At 41.8% G+C, this 19,318-nt stretch overlaps 1 long non-coding RNA gene across 1 annotated transcript in view; it reads right to left on the reverse strand.

Moving 5' to 3' along the window:
• The window catches only part of LOC138302065 (uncharacterized), an 80,995-nt gene that overhangs the window by 20,333 nt on the left and 41,344 nt on the right, over window positions 1–19,318 (reverse strand). Inside the window, exon 3 of the long non-coding RNA XR_011205253.1 lies at window positions 15,541–15,624. This is a non-coding gene — a long non-coding RNA (uncharacterized lncRNA). The remainder of the gene's footprint in view (window positions 1–15,540; window positions 15,625–19,318) is intronic.

The raw sequence follows: 19,318 nt of genomic DNA on the forward strand, positions 1-19,318 counted from the left end.
GTGTCCTTGTTTTCCAAAGGTACTGCACCTGGGGGCCATGCAGCTATGTGGCTGGCCTGCACACACCCGCAAATGGTGTTGGACTGTTAGGAATGACTCTGTCAAGATGTTGTGATAGCTCCAGTTGGAGCTGGTGTGTTTCTAAGCGCTTTACTGAGATTTCATCTTTGAAAATGTGTATCTTTGCTTATGTATGTTGGATGTGTGTAGTTTTGGTCTTGTTTTCTCAGATAAATATTGGCTATTTTTCTAAACTGGTGTGGAGTACTTTTGTGGAGTTTTCACTGTGTTACTGTGTTTGTGTACAAATACTTTACACATTAACTCTGAGATCAGCCTTACTGCTCGTGCCAAGATATCAAGGGAGTGCGCATGGGTTATCGTAGCTGTGTGACTCCCTTACTCTGACTAGAGTGAGGGTCCCTACTTGGACAGGGTGCAAACCACTGTCAACTAGAGACTCCATTTCTAACAGTAATTATAGCAGGGAGCTAGTTTCCATAGAAAAAGTGTTATTTTTTTACTTGACTTCATCTTTGGCACCGTTTGAAGAATCTTTGCAAAAGTTTCCCAAAAACTGCCCTCAAGGGTCTTGTTGTGCATGGAAAGTTTCAAGATGATCCATCAAGTGGGGCACGAGAAAAAGGGGAGTAAAAATTGAATTTCCCATGTTAATTTCCATCGACTCTTTAGACACTCCTGCAGCCCAAACTGCTGGACAGAACTGGCAAGAAGGTAGCTTTTTGTCTGCAGATCACTCTTTTTTAATTTTTGTAATTCTGTTCAGTAGTTTTAGAAAATATTAAAGGGAAAATATATTTGTATGTCTAGGGCTGCGGATCCAGAGGGATCTCCTGCTGATATCTGATTGGCTGCCTACACTTCAAACAAGAAGTGTTGGCATCCATTTTGGGACTTCAGCTGACTTCAGCTGAGGCCCCAAAAAAACATAAAGAGAAAGAAAAAGGGGCAGGCTAACCCCCTAGCCCTGGTCGAGGGGTCCCTCTGGGACCCTGCTAGAACTGTAAAGTAGTTGTTTTTCTTTAAATCACAGAGAAATCAATGGCTGGATCTGTGGATTTTGCTTTGATTTAAAAAAGAAATGTTGTCTTCTATGTTGTCTTCTATGTTTCTAAATGCTTTTGCCCCCGGGTGGTCTAGATTCTGGGGGCATTAGCAAAACATATAAAGGAGGGTGGCACATGGGCCCATGCTACTAGGGCTTATTAAAGCCCTGGGGACCACCACATCCCAGGGACTGAAGGAACTACTATCATGGGGAGTTGCGGATGGGCCACCCTGGCCTCAGGCACAACCACCTCCCTGGGGCAACATTATACTTTGGATGTGGGGCCGTGTGGACCCCCAGGCCCCAGGACCGCCTACTCCATGGGGCCACAAAAACAAATAAAGTGGTGCACCGCACAGACCCCCCTAATCCACGGGGACCAACACCTCTACAGGGTTGCAGTAAAAAAAAAATGCAAAGGCGGGCCATGTGGCCCCTTTGTGCCCTTGGGACGAACACATCCCTGGGGCTAAAACAACATATTTGGGGCTCTGCTGACACCCCGGGCTCCACAGACCACCACCTCCCCATGGCTCACTTAAAATATGATGGGGGTCCATGTGGACCCCCCAGGCCCAGGGATCACCATTTCCCTTGGGCCAATAGCTTGCTTAAAAATATAGGAGAGGGTGCATGGCCCCCATCCTGGACCATATACAGCCCTGGAGACCACCAGCTCCCCAGGGTCATCCCATACTGATGAAAGGAGGGGAACCACATGGGGAGGGTGCATGTTATAGTTACCTTAGAGTATGAGCTATAGTTACTTGAAATAACTCTAACTATAACAGGTGAATTTTTATGGTTTTGTATGTTTAAAATCTGAGCCTAACTATAACACCCCTGTAACCTTTAGTTTATTACGTGAATTTCTATGTTTTTTCAAATTCTATTTCCTAACTATAACATCCCAGTAACCTTTGATTTTTTTCCATCAATTTCAGTTTTTTTCCATGTAAAGCCTTTGGCCATGCATGGCGACGGTAGCCTGTAATGCCTGGCCTGTGGCCAACCCCCTATAACCACCGAACCTCACACCACGCAGGGCGTTCAGCCGTGTGCAGCAGCCAGGCCCTATGGACATATTATATATATCTAGTTAGGACCCAGTGTGTATTGAAAAACCATTGTTTGATTTGGCTATATCTTTGGCGCCGTTTGACAAATCTTACTGAACTTTAAAAAAAAATAGTGTTCCCAATGGTCCTGTTGTACATGGGAAGTTTCAGAGTGATCTGTCAAGTAGGAGGCTGAGAAAAAAGGAGAGGTCATCAAAAAAGTGCATTTCTCATGTTAATTCACATAGGGGTTTTGAACACGGCTACAGCCCAACCCACTGGATGGAATTACAGCAAATTTGGCAGAAGGGTAGCTTTCGGTCCGTAGAGCATGCTTTTTATTATTTGGTATAAATCCTTTCAGTAGTTTTGTAGATATTAAAGGAAAACCAAATTTTTATGTTTAGAGGCGTGAACACTTCACAAATCCTCTGGATCTCTTGCAGATATCTGGTCCTCTGGCAACACTTCAATTAAGAAGTATTGGCAGCAATTATGGGACTTAGCTTCAGCCCAGTCACAAAAAAAAAAGCACAAAAAAAGTAGAAAGGGTAGGAATACCCTGAGCCTCTAACCATGGTCCACCTGGGATCCTGCCAGAACAAAAAAGTATTTAAAAAATAATTTTGCCTCCAGGGTAGGCCATGTCCTGTGGCCATACATATTTTTATTATTAAGGATGGGGGCACAGAGGGCCCCCATCCTAGCTCTGTTAAAGCCCTGTTAACCATCACCTAGGTAACTATAGCTTGTGCCCTTGCCACGCACTGCTAATTACCCCACATATTGCATCACTGATAACATCTATTATGAAATAATTATTAATATCTCCGTAAGATTTTGAGTAAAATTATTGATGAGAAAACTGTGCATGGCGAGTGCATGGTGAGGCACGAGTTACAGTTACCTTAAGGCACGAGTTACAGTTACTTGAGATAACCATAACTATAACTGCTAAATTTCTATGGTTTTGTATGTTTAGAATGTTAGCCTAACTATAATGTGCCTGTAACGTTTGTTTTTTTTAAGTGAATTTCTATGGCTTTTTTTAATGTAATTCTATTTTCTAACTATACCATCCTGTAAACTTTTTTTTCCAATGAAATATATATATATATATATATATATGTGTATATATATATATATATATATATATATATATATATATATATTTATATATATATGTGTTTACTAGATTTTACCTAGATTTACAGCCAGATTTTGCATTATTAATTTGTGTTGCTTTTTAAGAAAAAGCAGGGCAATGCTCTACCTTACTTCACTTTGCATCAGTTAGGCGTTCCATGGGTGTTGCTTAGATGTGTTTGTTGTGCAAATCCATATTTTCAAAGAGATGTAGACATGAGTTTGATGAAATGTTACGGTTGCCTGAGGTTGGCGTAATGAAGAGAAACGTCTATATTTCTTCCTTCTGATTCTGAGGTACACATTCAAAGAGGAAATAGCCTCAAAAGACAGGTTTTGTGTGGGAACTTACCCCTTCCTGTAGAAAATCTAAAGCAGACACCCTTACCCAAGGGCACATGAGACTACATTGGCACTAGACAACCTAAAGTGCACCAGTGCATGGAAAGAGCAGAACTGTGCCATATTTTTTGAAGATATGGTGCAGTTCTGCTCTCTCCAGATGATGAAACAAAGTGAGTCAACTTTGCTGGCTGAATTGAGTTGCTCTACTTCTTTGTAAATCTGGCCCTTAGGTTTAATTTTAAATTAAGTTGTTTTACTTCTCCACTTTTACTTTTCCTATTGTCTTCCATAAGACCTCTTTACTTCACATTGAATGGAGGTCTCCTGCCTTTACCCTGCCTCCATCTCTACACCTTCTCACCCTCAATACATCAGCTATTTAAGATAAACATTAATGCACACTAACTGCTCTGTGTCTGTGCAGTTTTGGAGGAGGAAAGAAGGGATTTATATTTCAGCGAGTGGGATAGCCATCACTGTTGTGACAGAGTAACCCATCCGCCAATATCGAATTAGATCCTGAATTGCAGCTTTCATGACTACCTGTTGTATTAGAAAGGATGAAAGGTAACTAGAGTACTCACTGCATACAGTGTGCAATCATAATTTTTTATAGAGAATCGAATTTGGGTCTAATAAGGTGAATTGTCTTCATTATCCTTTATTTAAGAACTGTGTTTTTGACAACAACAAATTATGCTATCATTCTTTTGTTTTATAAAGAGTATCATGCAGTAGATATTAATACTTATTAATTTGAAGTTGTATTGTCTCATGATTAAATTGCAATATATATACTCTCTTAGTTCATGTTTTGCAACAAAATGTAGTATTATTAAAATCTAAAAACGTGTCTAAATGATGGTTACTCTGGTGACAGTGAATATTTTTTCTAAATTATACCATCTGGGTTAAATGATTTCATAAAATATTTTGGGGCTGATTTACAGTTTGGCGGATTGGGTTACTTCATCACAAACAAGACGAACATCACGTCCACAGTATTACAATTTCATTTTATCATATGGAAAAATGGATGTCAATTCACCGAAATCCCGGCAACAGAATTTACATCAGATGCCCTTTGACCTCCACTTTTAATCACACACATATTTACACATACACACACATCCACACTTAAACACACACTTTCTTATAAACACACTCTGACCCACAAGCACCAACACAACATATATTTGAAAGCACTTTTTACTTACCTCAGCTGCCATGGAAGGGCATATTCCTGGTTTTGTACTCCATTTTCACTACACTAATAGTGAATAATGTATTATTCAATATTAGTGTTAAAAAAAACGACAGAAAACAAAGAATACTGTGCTTCGGGCACTGAATTTGTCTCCTCTGAGGCCAGGGTTCTCAAAGGCAGTGTCAGAGGTAGCAAAGGGCAAGCCAGGGACTCAGCTGCAGCCCTTGGCAACCCCTAAATGACGTCCATTTATGGAAATCATAATACGGCAGATAGCATAACTAATATTTCTCAAAGAATCAAAAATTGAAAGGATGCGGGAAAATCACCTAATTGTCACTCAGGTGAACTCCCTAGGTGAGAATGGCCTGAAAAAAATGAAATTACCACGATAATTGAGTGCGTTGTTCACAATTTAAATAGTAAATCCTCTTTTCTCGAGAGACACAAGGGGACAAATTAGGTGTCCTGTGGTACACTGCAGCATAAAATTGCCAATAGGTATGGTACTGGTAATTTTACGTGCAGGGATATTGATGCCGTAGTCGACACTACATGTAATCAGAGATTAAAAGGCCCATTTATTTTCCAGGTTTTAAGTGTGAGTGCCAACTTATTTAAAAAAATGAAAACCCAGGTTATAGTACGTTAACTATTGGAGTACCCTTAAAATAAATTTAGTTTTAATGTCTTGGGTGTGTGTTTGCAGCACACTTTTAATCAAAAGTCATATAATTTATCGAAGCAATGTAGTTTTCGTTCTGTAACCTAAAAACGTCTAATTTAATTTAACAGCAATGGACTATTAATCGCTAGCTTGTATGAAAAAAAAAATCAATGTCTATAAAAATATGCCACTCTAACTGTATTTCTACCTTAAGATTGCAGAGAGCAGACTGTAGGAAGTTCTCTGTTGGGAAGAAGTAAGTGTATTACATCTGACTCATCATTGAATAAACTATTTATCGGTGACGCTACAGCAATTTGAATTTGGCTACTATGAAAAATGTGGCCATTGGAACCAATGTACGCATGTTTTCGATTCAACAGTCTTAGTTGCAAACAATCATGGCAAAATCAATCTCCCTTTAGTGGCAATGCCGGGTGTTTTATTTTCCTATGTGTTCCTTTTAAGACTACATCTGCCTTGCCGCTAAAGAATGACTTTCAATTATCTGAACAAGTACATTGAAGAAACCTGTTTTTGTGCCTAAAAAAAGGCCAAGGAGGAAGGAGGGTTGCTAGGAGGTGATGGGCAAGGGTAGGCAGAAGGCAGGAAATAATGGGTGGCATGCGGGAGCAGAAAGGGAACATCAAGAAGAAAGTATTGAAAACGAGGGAAAAGAAAGGAGAAAACACCAAAAACGTGGAACAAGCATGGCGAAAGCTGTGAAAAGAGGGAAAAGCAAGGAGAAGACAAAAAATAGGGGCAACATAAGGAGAAGGCACACAAAAAATGGGGAAAAAGCAAGGAGAAAGCAGTGAAAATGAGGAAAAAGCATTGAGTAGGCACACAAAAGTTTTTGAGGGAAAGTGAAGAGAAAACATTGCGAACAAGGGAAAAGCAAGGAGAAAACACTCAAAAAACGGGAAAAAGCAAGAGGACAGGGGCAATAGCGATGCAGCAGTACTAGGAGACCTGGGCCTGGGCCCTGCCAGTAGGCAGTAGTTTGTTCAATTAAGTATGGTGATGTCAGTTTGTGCACTTTCTGAGTTCAGTATATTTGGTTGTCATATTTTGAGAATCAACTACATTCTGTATTCCAAGATGCTTTCTGATTTCATAATGTGGTCCAAAAAAACACAAGCTCAATTTCAGCCCTCAGTGGACGTAAAAAAAAGCAGAACATTAAAGACCAAATCTGATATCTTGTGCAAGGAGGTACACTCACATAGATCTAATTCAATATTCTGCTTCAAAGTGTATTCTTAGAGATGAAGTTGTGTCAGGAACTACTAAAATTAATTTTTGCAAGTATTCTTTTTACAGTGTCCATCCAGTACACATAGTTTACTCTTTGACTGCTGCACATTTAGCTGGCATAACAGCTGTATGTAGAATGCATGCACACAGCAGACTTCTTGTGATTGAGGGAGAGTTATTTACCTCCATGAGCTGTATTATTTAGAAGGTATACTGCCCTGGTATGCACTCAGTACAGATGAGGTCAGTGAACCTTATTACTGTTAACATGCTACCCCCAGTGCAGCTGCAATCCTGTGCTTGCCCTGGGGCAGTGCTTTGGAGAAATGCAGACTGGATGTTTGAAGTAGCTGGTCAAATATTTACTGTTCAAGAGGCAATGCAACCTGTTATTCAAAAGGAGACAATGATCCCTCTGCTGTAGGGTGCACTGAGTAATTGCACCTGCCTACAGAGTGTCTGCAGGGAGACCCCCCAGAACTAATATCTCTCTTTCAATGGGCACTGTTAGACTTTTCATCCTTTTTGTGGTCTCCCTTAACTTTTTGCCTCTGTTCCCCAGGTTGTTGATGTGTGCTGGACTCTGATTTTGCTGGTTTTGTTACTCTGGGCACTTTACCACTGCTAACCAGTGCTAAGGTGCAAGTTCTCCTTTACAAAATGTGTATGTAATTGGTTTATCCATGATTGGCATATTTTATTTACTGGTGAGTCCCTAGTAAAGTGCACTAGAGGAGCCAGGGCCTGTACATCAAATGCTACTAGTGGACCTGCAGCACTGGTTGTGCCACCCACATGAGTAGCTCTGTAATCATGTCTCAGACCTGCCACTGCAGTGTCTGTGTGTGCTGTTTTTAACTGTAAATTCGACTTGGCAAGTGTACCCACTTGCTAGGCCTAAATTTTCCTTTTCTTACTTGTAAGACACCCCTAAGGTAGGCCCTAGGTAGCCCCAAGGGCAGGGTGCAGTGTATGGTTAAGGTAGGACATATAGTAATGTGTTTTATATGTCCTGACCGTGAAATATTGCTAAATTCGTTTTTCACTGTTGCAATGCCTGTCCCTCTCATAGGTTAACATGGGGGCTACCTTTAAATCTGGTTAAAGTGTAGATTCCCTTTGGGAGTGGATGGAAATGTGGAGTTTGGGGTCTCTCAGCTCACAATTTAAAAATACATCTTTTAGTAAAGTTGGTTTTAAGATTGTGTGTTTGAAAATGCCACTTTTAGAAAGTGAGCATTTTCTTGCTTATACCATTTCTGTGACTCTGCCTGTTTGTGGATTCCCTGTCTGGGTCAGTTTGACAGTTGGGCTGGCTGCACCTCACACTAGACAGTGACACAAAGGGATCTAGGGTGTAGTCTGCATTTCCTTATGAGCCATCTGTGCTAGGAGGGAGGGGAGGAGTGGTCACTTACACCGGAAAGGGCTGTGCCTGTCCTCACACAATGCAGTCTCCAACCCCCTGGTGTGTGTCTGGGGCCTGGCCTGGGCAAGGCAGGATTTCACATTCAAAAGAGACTTTACTTTGATGTAGGCCTACTTCAAAGGAGAACTTGGGTATAAGAAGGGCACCCAAAACCACAGACTTTAGAACACTTCTGGAAACAAGAGGAACCTCTACCTGGAGAAGAGCTGAAGAGTTGAGGAGGAAGAGCTGCCCTGCCTGTGACTGTGCTTTGTGGAGCTATCCTGCAGTTGCTGCTTCTGCCAGAGTAAGAGGGCAAAGACTGGACTTTGTGTGCCTTCCATCTTGTGAAGAATTCTTTAAGGGCTTGATTTAGCGCTTGCCTCCTATTGTTTGAAGTCTCAGGGACAGCAAAGACTTCTCTCTACCATCACCTGGAGTCTCCGGAGAGATTCCTGCTCTGACAAATGGTGCCCTATCCAGTCCCTGGGCCCTTGAAAGGATTAGCTGGTGAAAATCCAAGGAAATCGACTTCGGACAACTCCGGACCGACGCTGCTGCTGAATTCAATGACGCCGCCTGCAACCGACTCAGTGATCTTCGCTGGAACGCAACGACCTTCGCAGGCCCGACATCAATGCAGCCCCGCCTAAGTCCGTGACTCCGTGGAAGTCGCTGCACCGTGTCGTGACCAACATCGCTCGAAGTGCACAAATTCAACGATTCGAACGGACACCGCGTATCCTGACTTCGCGCATCGGCTTGTTTTCACTCTTCACACCAAAGGTACTGTACTTGGGGGTCTACGCGACTCCGTGTCCGGCGCCACTGGTGTCGGATTGTTGGGAACGACTCCATCACGATGCCGTGTTAACACCTCATTGAAGCATTTTGTGTTTCTAAGCACTATTTTTGAGTTTGATTTTAAAAAAATCATAACTTGACTTGTGTATGTCAAATCTTTGTCGTTTTGGTCTTGTTTTGTATAGATAAATATTTCCTATTTTTCTAAACTGGTGTTGTGTCATTTTGTAGTGTTTTCATTAATTCACTGTGTGTGTTGGTACAAATACTTTATACCTAGCACTCTGAAGTTAAGCCTATTGTCCTGCCAAGCTACCAAGGGGGTAAGAAGGGGTTAGCTGAGGGTGATTCTCTTTTACCCTGACTAGAGTGAGGGTTCTTGCTTGAATACGGGGTAACCTGACTGTCACCAAAGACCCCATATCTAATAGGCACCCTCAAGAGGTGCACTCATTGTGCGCTACCTTTTCTGGCATAGTGTGTCTCCTACTAGCTCATTTGCCTCTGCTCTCACACCAACAAAGTGGCCCGGGCACAAAGGCAAATAGTTCCTCATCCCCACACAAATGAGGGACCAGCATCTTAGCATCACAGTTGCAATACAGGTACCCCAGCATGATCTTTATAACAGAAGGTGCTGCTCTAGTGTCTGCATCCCATTCTGTAATACTAAAGAGTTCAAATGTTATTGAAGCATGATGGTCTAATTTTCCATTTTTTTTTAGCATTTGTTTAGAACCAGGGAAATACATTTATTTATGTATTTATCTATGTATTTATTTCTTTTAAAAGTTTCATATAGCATGAACATGAGGATGAGGTCCATGAGGATAGGAGAATGCCTTACAAGGGTTCAAAAAGAGACATACAGAACCAACAAAAACAGAAACAAGATCATTTTTCGGAAGTAGCAACTACCTAAAAGTCTGGTCATAACATGCGTGAGATAGACATGGGTGCGATCAACGTGCCAAGACAGGTACAGGGAGAATAATTCAAGGGAACCAGGGCAGAAATGTGTTCATTAGTAGTATTTAACTGTCTTCTTGAAAGATGCAGTTGAAAGATTCAATCTGATTCAGGGGGCAAGGAGTTTCTCGGGGCTATGCCAAATGATCTAAAAGATCAGCAGCCACCAGAAAGTTACAGTTTCTGTGTGAGGTATCTCAGCATATTGAAGTATAGGGCTCTAGGGGTCACGCAGGCAATTGTTAACTGTATTCTTGATTCATAAAGGAGCCAGTTTAGAGATTTGAAAACAGGCGTGATGTGTTGTTTCTTTTAGATCCAATGATGAGCTTTGCAGCTGGGTTAAGAGAAGCGTTTAAAGGGGGAGTCTTAGAGCTGGAAAGTCCGCAAAGGGTTGCACTTCCATAATCCAACCTGGGGAATCACTAGGGCTTGAACAGCAGATATGAAGTCATTGTGTGGGAGGAAGGGTTTTATTTTTCTCAAGATGTTCAATTGGAGGTTTGCTCCTTTGGTGACTGCACTGATGTGCTTCCGCATGTGCAGGTTTTTGTCTAGAGTTATTCCCAGTGATCGTGCTGAATTTATAACAAGTTGCAAGCAATTAAGAGCTGTTGTTGCTTGATCTATTCTTCGATAATGGGTGTCCGTTTGGACGATGCAATTAGTAGAAGTTCAGTTTTGTGAGTATTTAGTTGGAGTTGGAGGTGGTTACATGTCAGCCAATTTTGGGTTTTTTAAAGCGTTAAGTTGATAGCTTCAGGGGAGGAGACTTTCAGGTACAATTATGTGTCATCTATGTATAGGCGATAGTGGATGCTGGATGATCTAAGAATCTTCATTAAAGGCTCCATGAACAGGTGATAGAGCATGGCTGAGAGCGGGATCCCCGTGGAGCCCATAATGTGACAGGAGTGCATCTAGAAAGGGACTGATTAAACTTGAGTCTTTTGGTTCTGCTGTGGAGAAACTAGGCAATCCAGTTTAGGACAGACCCTGATAAACCCATCCCATGTTCCAATAAGTCTAACAGGTTATCATGTTTGATCATATTAAATGCTGATAATAGGTTGGAGAGGATTAGTAGGAAGGATTTGTTCTGATCTAATATTTTTAATGCCTCATCCACTATGTGTGTAAGAACCGATTTAGTGCTGTGACAACGAAGGAAGCTGAATTGGAATTGGTCTAAAAGTTGGAATTTTTCGATGTGGTTAGAGAGTTGGACATGAACACATTTTTCCAGGAGCTTTTCCAGAGTCGGGATGTTGGAGACTGGGCGGAAGTTATTTAGGTCCATGGTATCTGCCGTCTGTTTTTCAAGATGGGGGAACCTTGCCCAGACTTTAGGCAGTCCAGAATAGTGCCTTGAAGTAGAGAGGCATTTACTATCTTGGTCCAAAGTGGGAATACAGATGATTTAAGCTCACTGAAGAAGTTAGGTGATAGAGGGCCGTTAAAAATGTTTGAAAGTTTTAGTTTTCTAGGGTTTTGAGAATGGCTCTTTCTTTGAAAGTTTTAAAAAGATTCCACAAAGCGTTGTTTTTTGGTGTGTGCCCAAGTGGACTTGAATGTCAATAGACTACAATGCCCACTCTTGGACCAACTATAACATAACATATAGATGCAACATTATCAAATACTATTTAAAAAAACTTGTATTATTTACATACAGAATGAAATTAATATATCCACATACAAATACCACTATCACACATTGTGCAAGAAGGACAGAGAAAGGAAGTGTCAAAAGAATAAGTGCTCCTGTTAAAGAAAAAAAGAAGTAAATTTCACACCTAATCTTTAAAATCTTAACATATTGAATCTTCCAGTATAGTTAAAGGAGTATTGAATCCCCAATAAAGTCCTTCTTTCATCCTAAAACCAAAACAGAAAAACACATCCAGGCTCAAAAATCATCGTCGACGTTTCAACCCACTCTGGCTCTCGAGCTAATTCCGGGCTCACCCACGGGTCTTCATCAGGACTAAAAAAAGGGGATAGGGGACCAACTTATTATGCTTCCATTCTTAGGGCCAAAATCCTCTTCAGTAGAACTTCACAACGTCTTAAATCCCAAACACATGGGGATATTCTCCTTTCTTCAAACTGCCACCAAATCTTCAAAAATACATCCTTGCTTATCCAGTATCTTCACTCTTTTCTTCATGCCAAATAATCTATCAATCTGGTTTGGTTGCAGAGTAGGTCCAGATGAGGAAGGGTTGGGTTGACTATCTAATTTGATCCGATCGAAAAGTTTTTGGGTAGTTTCTTAGTTGGATCTAGTTGGATTCTAAAGAAATTTGCTTTCAAACTTCTAATGTGTTTGTAGTATGTGTTCTGCAGTGCTCTCAATGCTTGAGGATTTTGAGGGCTGGTGAGGATCTCTATATACGTTTAGCTAGTCCCAGATTACGTCTTTCGGCATTTAGGCTCCCATTGCACCATGGTTTGGAATCGGATCATGTGCAGTTTTCATGGTGACCTGTTGTTACTTGCAACATCATTGCAAAGATAGTCAGATAGGAATAGTACAGGGGATTGCGATAGTTTAACAGAGAGGCTGTTACGGTGTGTGCAGGTAATGCCTCCAGCAGGTCTATTAGATCTATCTTGTGTAATGATATTGTGGCTAGTGGGGACTAGTATGTAAAGGGTATGTGCGGAGGAATCATTTAGCCAAGTTTCAGTTAGGATTAATAGGTCAACATCATGTGTGAGGATAAGGTTGGCTATGTCTGCTGTGTGTCAAGGAGCAAATCTGCAATTGATTATCATACATTTCAGATGAGGTTTGGAGTCAATGGGGGAATTCTGAGTGAGAGAAACATGCTTAAGGTTGTGCTTATTTATCTTCTTAGGTTGGGCCTAGTTTTTCTGTGTGAGATCACAGGAATAGATTGTATTTGACTCAGATTGTTTGTGTTATCAGAATGTGTTGAGTTACATGACAGGAAGAGGAAGTGGATATCCCTGTCGCATAGTGGATTTTTTTGTCTAATTGGCTAGGTGGGCACGTCGGGGTAGGATATAGCTCCCCAACTAAGGTAAAGATTCTTCAAAGAAGGTAAAATCATGTTGGATGGAGAGTGTGTAGGAAGCCTAGTGAGGTGGCTGGTGGATTGGTCATGATTATGACTAATCTTCCTTGGAGTCATGATTGAACACAGATTGTTATTTGCCTCTGTAGTGATGTAAATGAAGCTTTGTAAGTCTGCGTTGAGTTGTTGTAGGTTTAGTGAGATCTCATCAAGTCTGGATTCTAGTGAGTTATGAGGGAAAGTAGTTGAGTCTCGGAGCTAGGGGCAAGGACCTGGGAGAACCAGAGGCGGGGAGTGGGGATGTAGATGGAGGTAGATTTTATGTGTGCAGATGGAGAGCTCAAGAGCTGTCTGAGGGGAAGAGCTGAGGTCATATGGGACATGTTGCTGGTTGAGAATGAGAGTTTGGGTTTCGGGGTTGACCTCAGTTGACCCATGGGAGGGCTGGGGGTACAGTAGGGGTGAAGGTGTTACTTCTTTGACTTTATGGCTCTGGGATATCTGATGTGGATGTATGCTGAAAGTGTAGTCTAGTTTTGCACTTGATGGATAGAGGCTCGACCCTGATGGGTGATGGTGAATAGATCAAGTTGCATGCTGAGATAGGAGAGCCATGAGAGGGGGCGGATTCAGTATTAGTCACAACTTTTTTGATGAGAGGGAAAATGTCATTGAATATCTCTAGGTTGTGGTCTGATGATTGAATGAGGATAATCCCATTGTTGTAAAGGGAAATAGTTGCTTCCACTCTGTAAATAGATGAGGGGGTAATTGAGAGTTTTAGACCATGAGGAGTTTTCTTGTATGTTGTGACTGAGCACAAATAGCACAGGTCTTTCCTCCATTGTGCTCACCTTTTCTTGTAAAGAATAAAGTCATTAATTATAGCTCCTATATTTGAGCGAAAGCAGGGACAGAAATAAGAGTTCTGGATGGGACTTGAATAGTCTCTATTTTAAGTCCTTGGATGCATTTTTTGTTAAGTTGGGAAAGTAGGTAATTCCATAAGCGTTAAGGCCTGACAGCTCCAATTTGGTGTCCAATGCACTTATTGGGATAGTCTCCATGTCTGAGTGAGATGTAGGTATAGCAGAAGAAGGATGGACAGCGTACACTAGTGGGGACTAGGGTTCCAGGCTTATTCATATAGGGGTGTCAGTTGTTGGTACAGAGAAGACCTACTGAGAAATGTCTCAGTCTGCAGATAGGTACGGGAGCACAAGGAGTTGTAGCCAGAGGAAAGAGCTGACTGGGAATATGTGTTGAGTATTAGACAAGAGTGGTTTAGACCCTGAGGGAAACGTAAAAGATTGCTGGTTGTTAGAAGTTTTGGCATGTAGAAATTTTCATTACTTTCCTTGTATGGTTAAGATGTAAAATGATACAGAATCAAGCGTGGCAGAGAGGAGGAGTCAGCTTAGAACAAGCAGAAACTGATGAGTAAACTCATTAGAGGGAGGCAGCATCATGCATGCTGTTGTAGAGGTTTTTAGCTCAGTGAGAGTGGAGGATATAAAGAGTTAACCCAGTACCAAACCAATCAAAGATGGCCACCCCTGGACGTGCAGAGTCAAAGAGTCCTTTTTTAATTTTATTGTGGAAGATGAGTAGCACAGAAATTCTCCTTTAATTTCTGTGCATTGATGTGGTAGGAGTCCTGTCTGTTTCAGTTCTTTTTAAAGAGCGTGCTGCCATCTTGTAGATGTGATCTCCATGAAGGCAATGGGAAAGAGGCAACCCCAAAATGGAGTGGCGGCTCAAATGAGCCCCCCTAGTAGCCCAAAGAGCCCAAAGACAAAAACTATATGTGAAAAAAAAAAAAAGGATAGGGCACCCAGTCAGTGCCTCTGTGACAATGCCATCAGTTGTGTGTCCTGGGTACTTCTGGTTGCACAGGGGAATTTGGAATGCCAAAGGGGATGTAAGGCATTTCAAACTGACACCTTTGGTGTGAAGGCAGGATGCATTTAAGTGGGCAGGCGAGGGATAAGCAGGACACAATGTGTGCAGGCTGTCACATGGGTCGCAGTGGGTTTGAAGTGCAGTGGTGCTCCCTGGATGATTACTATGGGCACAAATCAGCCCATCAGACCGGTCTCACCTCTGCGCCTCACTGTAGGGTTGCAAGAGGTAGCGAGGGGAAGAGAACAGCGCCTCATGTATAATTCATTTGAATGGCGAGATGGTAAGAGAAGTAGAACAAAACCCACCAGAATCGGCAAACAGAGAAGCTAATGAGGTGATCTGGACAACAGGTAGGACCAAAGCATAGCAGGACTAGTGTCAAATCCAACCTCATTGGGGATGATAGGCCTCTCCCGTGGTCATTGGCAGCAAGATTTATTGTGGTTTACAAAACAGTTGTGTAGGCAGGCAGAGTGGCCACTGGTGTCCGATGAGGCAGTGAGAGCGGGTCTAACCGAGCTATCTTGCGTGGGCGTTGATAGAGTTCAGTCATTGGAGAGAAGTACCTTCCAGCATGGATGAGGTGAGAAAAAGCCAAGTTCTAAAGATGGTAGGGTATAAAGCAGGATATTCACAGATTAGTGATCCTAATAAGACCTACCGTGAGTGATGGTGGGCAATTTTATTAGTGGCTGCAGCAGCTCAGTAACTGGCCAGTTGGTCATTCCGACACGTGGGGTGTAACCTGCAATAAAAGGAAGGACAAAGCAAAGTAGAGAAAACAAGGTTAGAGCACTATTCTTTGTTTCTTGACCACAACAGTTCTACAAATAAAAAAAGGAGTCAAAACTTGTGAATAATCCAGTCATAAGTTTCCCCTGGTATCTGCTGGAAGTTCAAGAGACAACTTGCAAATTTTTAAAGAGAAAAAGAGAATTCAAAATAAAGAACAGTCACATAACAAGAACGCATATGATGTAATATGCTACCAGAGAAAAAACTGTGAACTGTTATCCGAAGCTCATGATAGGAGTGGGAATTTCTATCCCACAAGAACTAAAGGAGTACATTTCTTCTGTGAGTTGTTATAAGCATTTCTGTGTATGTATTTTCATTGTTCCATTGTTATTTGAACTAACATGTTTAGGCATGCCAGTGCTAATATAGTGTGTGTTTTCCTTCCCTTTAGTGGACTCTTCTGCACACCCCGAAAGAGAAACACACTTGGGGCATTCCCAAACAGGATAGCAAGCAAGACACCACTTAGAGGGCACAAGTCTTTGTCTCTTTTATTATTGTGTCCTGACCACCTTCCCTTCTAGGACAGCGCCTTTTTTGAGGGTATCATTCCTTGGTCATGCATTGTGATGGGAGAGTGTAGGGTCCAATATCGTCTCTGTGGACAAGTTCTCCAGGTGAGTGGCCAGTCAATATCGGCACAAAGAATTCCAGGTTAAGTGCAAAGTCTGTAGTGTGGAGTTTTCGCCTAGCTTTTGGATCCATGATAGGTACTCTAGAAATGCTGATACAGATTTGCTAATATTTCACTCCGAGAATCACAACAAATAAAACTGCTGCCAGACATGAAAGAGAAAGAGAAGAACTGCACCATACTTATAAATATATGCAACAGTTATTTTCTCTCCCAGTAATGGCGCACTTGTGGCTGCCTAGGGAGAACACAGGCACCCCTGCTTCATGTTGCAAGTGGCCTGCATTGTAGTCAAGATAAAAAAGACCACAAAAACTATCCTTGAGGCTATTTCCTTTTTGTATGTGTGCTGCAAAAGTAAGCACATTTTGCAATGAGTTAAATATGAGGAGAAATAAAGATATTTTTTCTTGTTACACCAACCAAGAGTCTTATCCCATGTAGGCAGGAAACATGTTTAGTCTCAGCAGACAGCTGCAATCATTCAACAGCATGCAGTAGCAACTTCTGGTTGGAACTTCCCTCTAACATATAGGGAGTAGAATAGCTTGGGAGGGGAAAATGAAGTATCTTGGCTCAGTGCCACAGCTAAAGGTTCAACAAAAAGCGCAAAGAGTGCTGGGGAGAGGGGGCATCCTTGACGCATGCCTCGATGCACTTGCAGGGTTCCTGCTATGCGTGAATTAAAACAAATTTTAGCTTGGGCCTTAGAGTAAAGATTTCACAATGTCTGAATGAATTGTCTAGGAAGCTTGAACTTTGCTAAAATTCTGAAGAGGACCTCTCATTGTACTAAATCAAAAGCTTTCTCTGCATCTAACATTATAATAGCCACTGGTTTGTTATTGTGAGAATAATAATCTATCGCCTGAATTTAAAAATTTGTATTAGTCACTAACAGCCTACCCGGAAGAAAGCCACATTGATCTTCATGAATTAAGTCTTCGGCAACTAAAGCCAGTCTTTGAGCTAGTATCGTTGTTAGAAGCTTGTAGTCTAAATTTAGAAGACTTATTGGGCAATAGTAATCAGGTGACTGAGGTGGCCTATCTTTTTTTAAGAAGCTAATCACTTTGGCCCTTGTGAGGGATGCAAGTACGTCTGCCCCCGAAGCATCTCATTAAAAAGAAAGACTAAACACCCGGCTATTCGATCTATGAGAATTTTACAAACTTCTGCCGGAAGACCATCTTCCCCACAGGCTTTCCTATTCGATGAGGCCATTATTGCCTCCTTCACTTTAAGCAGTGAGATAGATGATATAAGTTTTGCCCTTGAAGACTCGTCTACACTAAGCAGAAACACTGAATCCAGATATTGATTGATCTGATGAGCATTAGTTAGGAGCATGTACAAATACATTTTTGCATAGTGAGACAAAAAGACTCTTTCAATCTCTTCCGGATGACTTGCAAGCTTGCCTACCCCCTCATCAAAGATAGATGTGATAGTGTCTTGATGGGTTTTTAGTTTTTTCACAGACCCAGCCAGAAATTTGACTCCATGTTCACTTTTCCCATACCAACTCTACAGACATGTATGTTGATTGACTAACTCGCAAGATAAAAAGCAATCCCTTAGCTTGGCCGGGGCCTCGCTCCATCTTGTGAATGCCTCTGGGTCTTGGGAGGTCAGAAGGGCTCTCCATGCTTGGTTGAGCCCCAATTGGAGCTCCCTTACCTTTTACCTATTTATTGCCTATAAACACCTTGTAGGATATAGTTTCTACCCTTATGTATGCTTTGAGTGCTTCCCATATGAAAAATGAAGAGGCTGAGTCTTTATTAATCTTGAGGAAATCAGTAAGAGAGGTTTTTGAGAATCTGTGATTGCGAGGCCATAAGCCAATTGAGAATAGCAGTGAACTTAAAATGGTTGTTGGTGCCATTGATATTACAAGAGATAACCCCTAGTTCTCTTAGTGCTCTCCCTGACCCTTCTTTATCAGGCACAGTCATCTTGTACCAGAATCATTGATACCCCCATGCTAACTCTCCCTGTACAGGTTTTTTTGATTTGTTGACTGCTTTGTCATCTGTTCTTTTTTCCCACCCCAGTGCAAAACTCCCCCACCAGACGAGGGATGACCCCCCTTCCCACCTGTCATGGCCCCACTACACTGTGAACCACCCCCCAACCCTAGACCCCCCCCCATACTTTCAGAAAACAGAGTGCACTGTCATGGCAATCCTAGAGCCTTGATCTCAAAGAAGAGCAGAAAGACAGCATGACAGAGGAACAAAGGAACCAAAAAAAACACATAACGCACCATTATGAAATGTGCCCTAATACCGAAATACCATAACAATAAACATTCCCCCCAAACCCTTTCATTGTTTCTCCTTTAAAAGTTCTAAGAAGTTCTTTGCTTCCTGTACCCCCTGGAAGATATGTGCTTGTCCTTTATGGAACACTTTGAGTTTAGCTAGTTGCACAATTCCCGCTGGAGCACCCAGTCTCTTAAACTCATCTCTCCTTCCAACAAATTCATAACCCTGGTGGACAGCTGCAATAGACATATTAGAAAACACAAAAAACTGAAGCTGTCGCCAGAGTTCCTAATTTGTAAGGCTTGAGAGAGGATTTGTTCCTTGATCCTATAATCTCCCAAATTAATCAAAATAGTATGGGGATACTTTGAATTGGGGGAGAACGCATAACTGGTACACTATGTGCCCGCATGATTGAAAGATCCTCCTCAGTTCCTGCCTTGTCCGGAAGGATACACTTATAGATGAGATCCGAGACCACTCTGTTCATGGAAGAAGCTGCTTCAGTCTCTTCCGGGACTCCTATGAAGCTAAGGTTCGAGCGCTGAGACCTGTTCTCCATTTCATCCAGCTTTAATTGAAGTTCCTCGAGTTCCGACTGGATCTGAGATGATGAAGACTCAAATTGCTTTTCTGCATCTTCTATATTTGATAGCCTATGCTCCACTTGAGATACTCATGTAGAGAGATGGGTTAGATGGGTATTTAATTGACCAAGCTGGTCCTTGATCTCCCTA

Source organism: Pleurodeles waltl, chromosome 6, assembly GCF_031143425.1.
Source record: "Pleurodeles waltl isolate 20211129_DDA chromosome 6, aPleWal1.hap1.20221129, whole genome shotgun sequence".
Classification (NCBI taxonomy): domain Eukaryota; kingdom Metazoa; phylum Chordata; class Amphibia; order Caudata; family Salamandridae; genus Pleurodeles; species Pleurodeles waltl.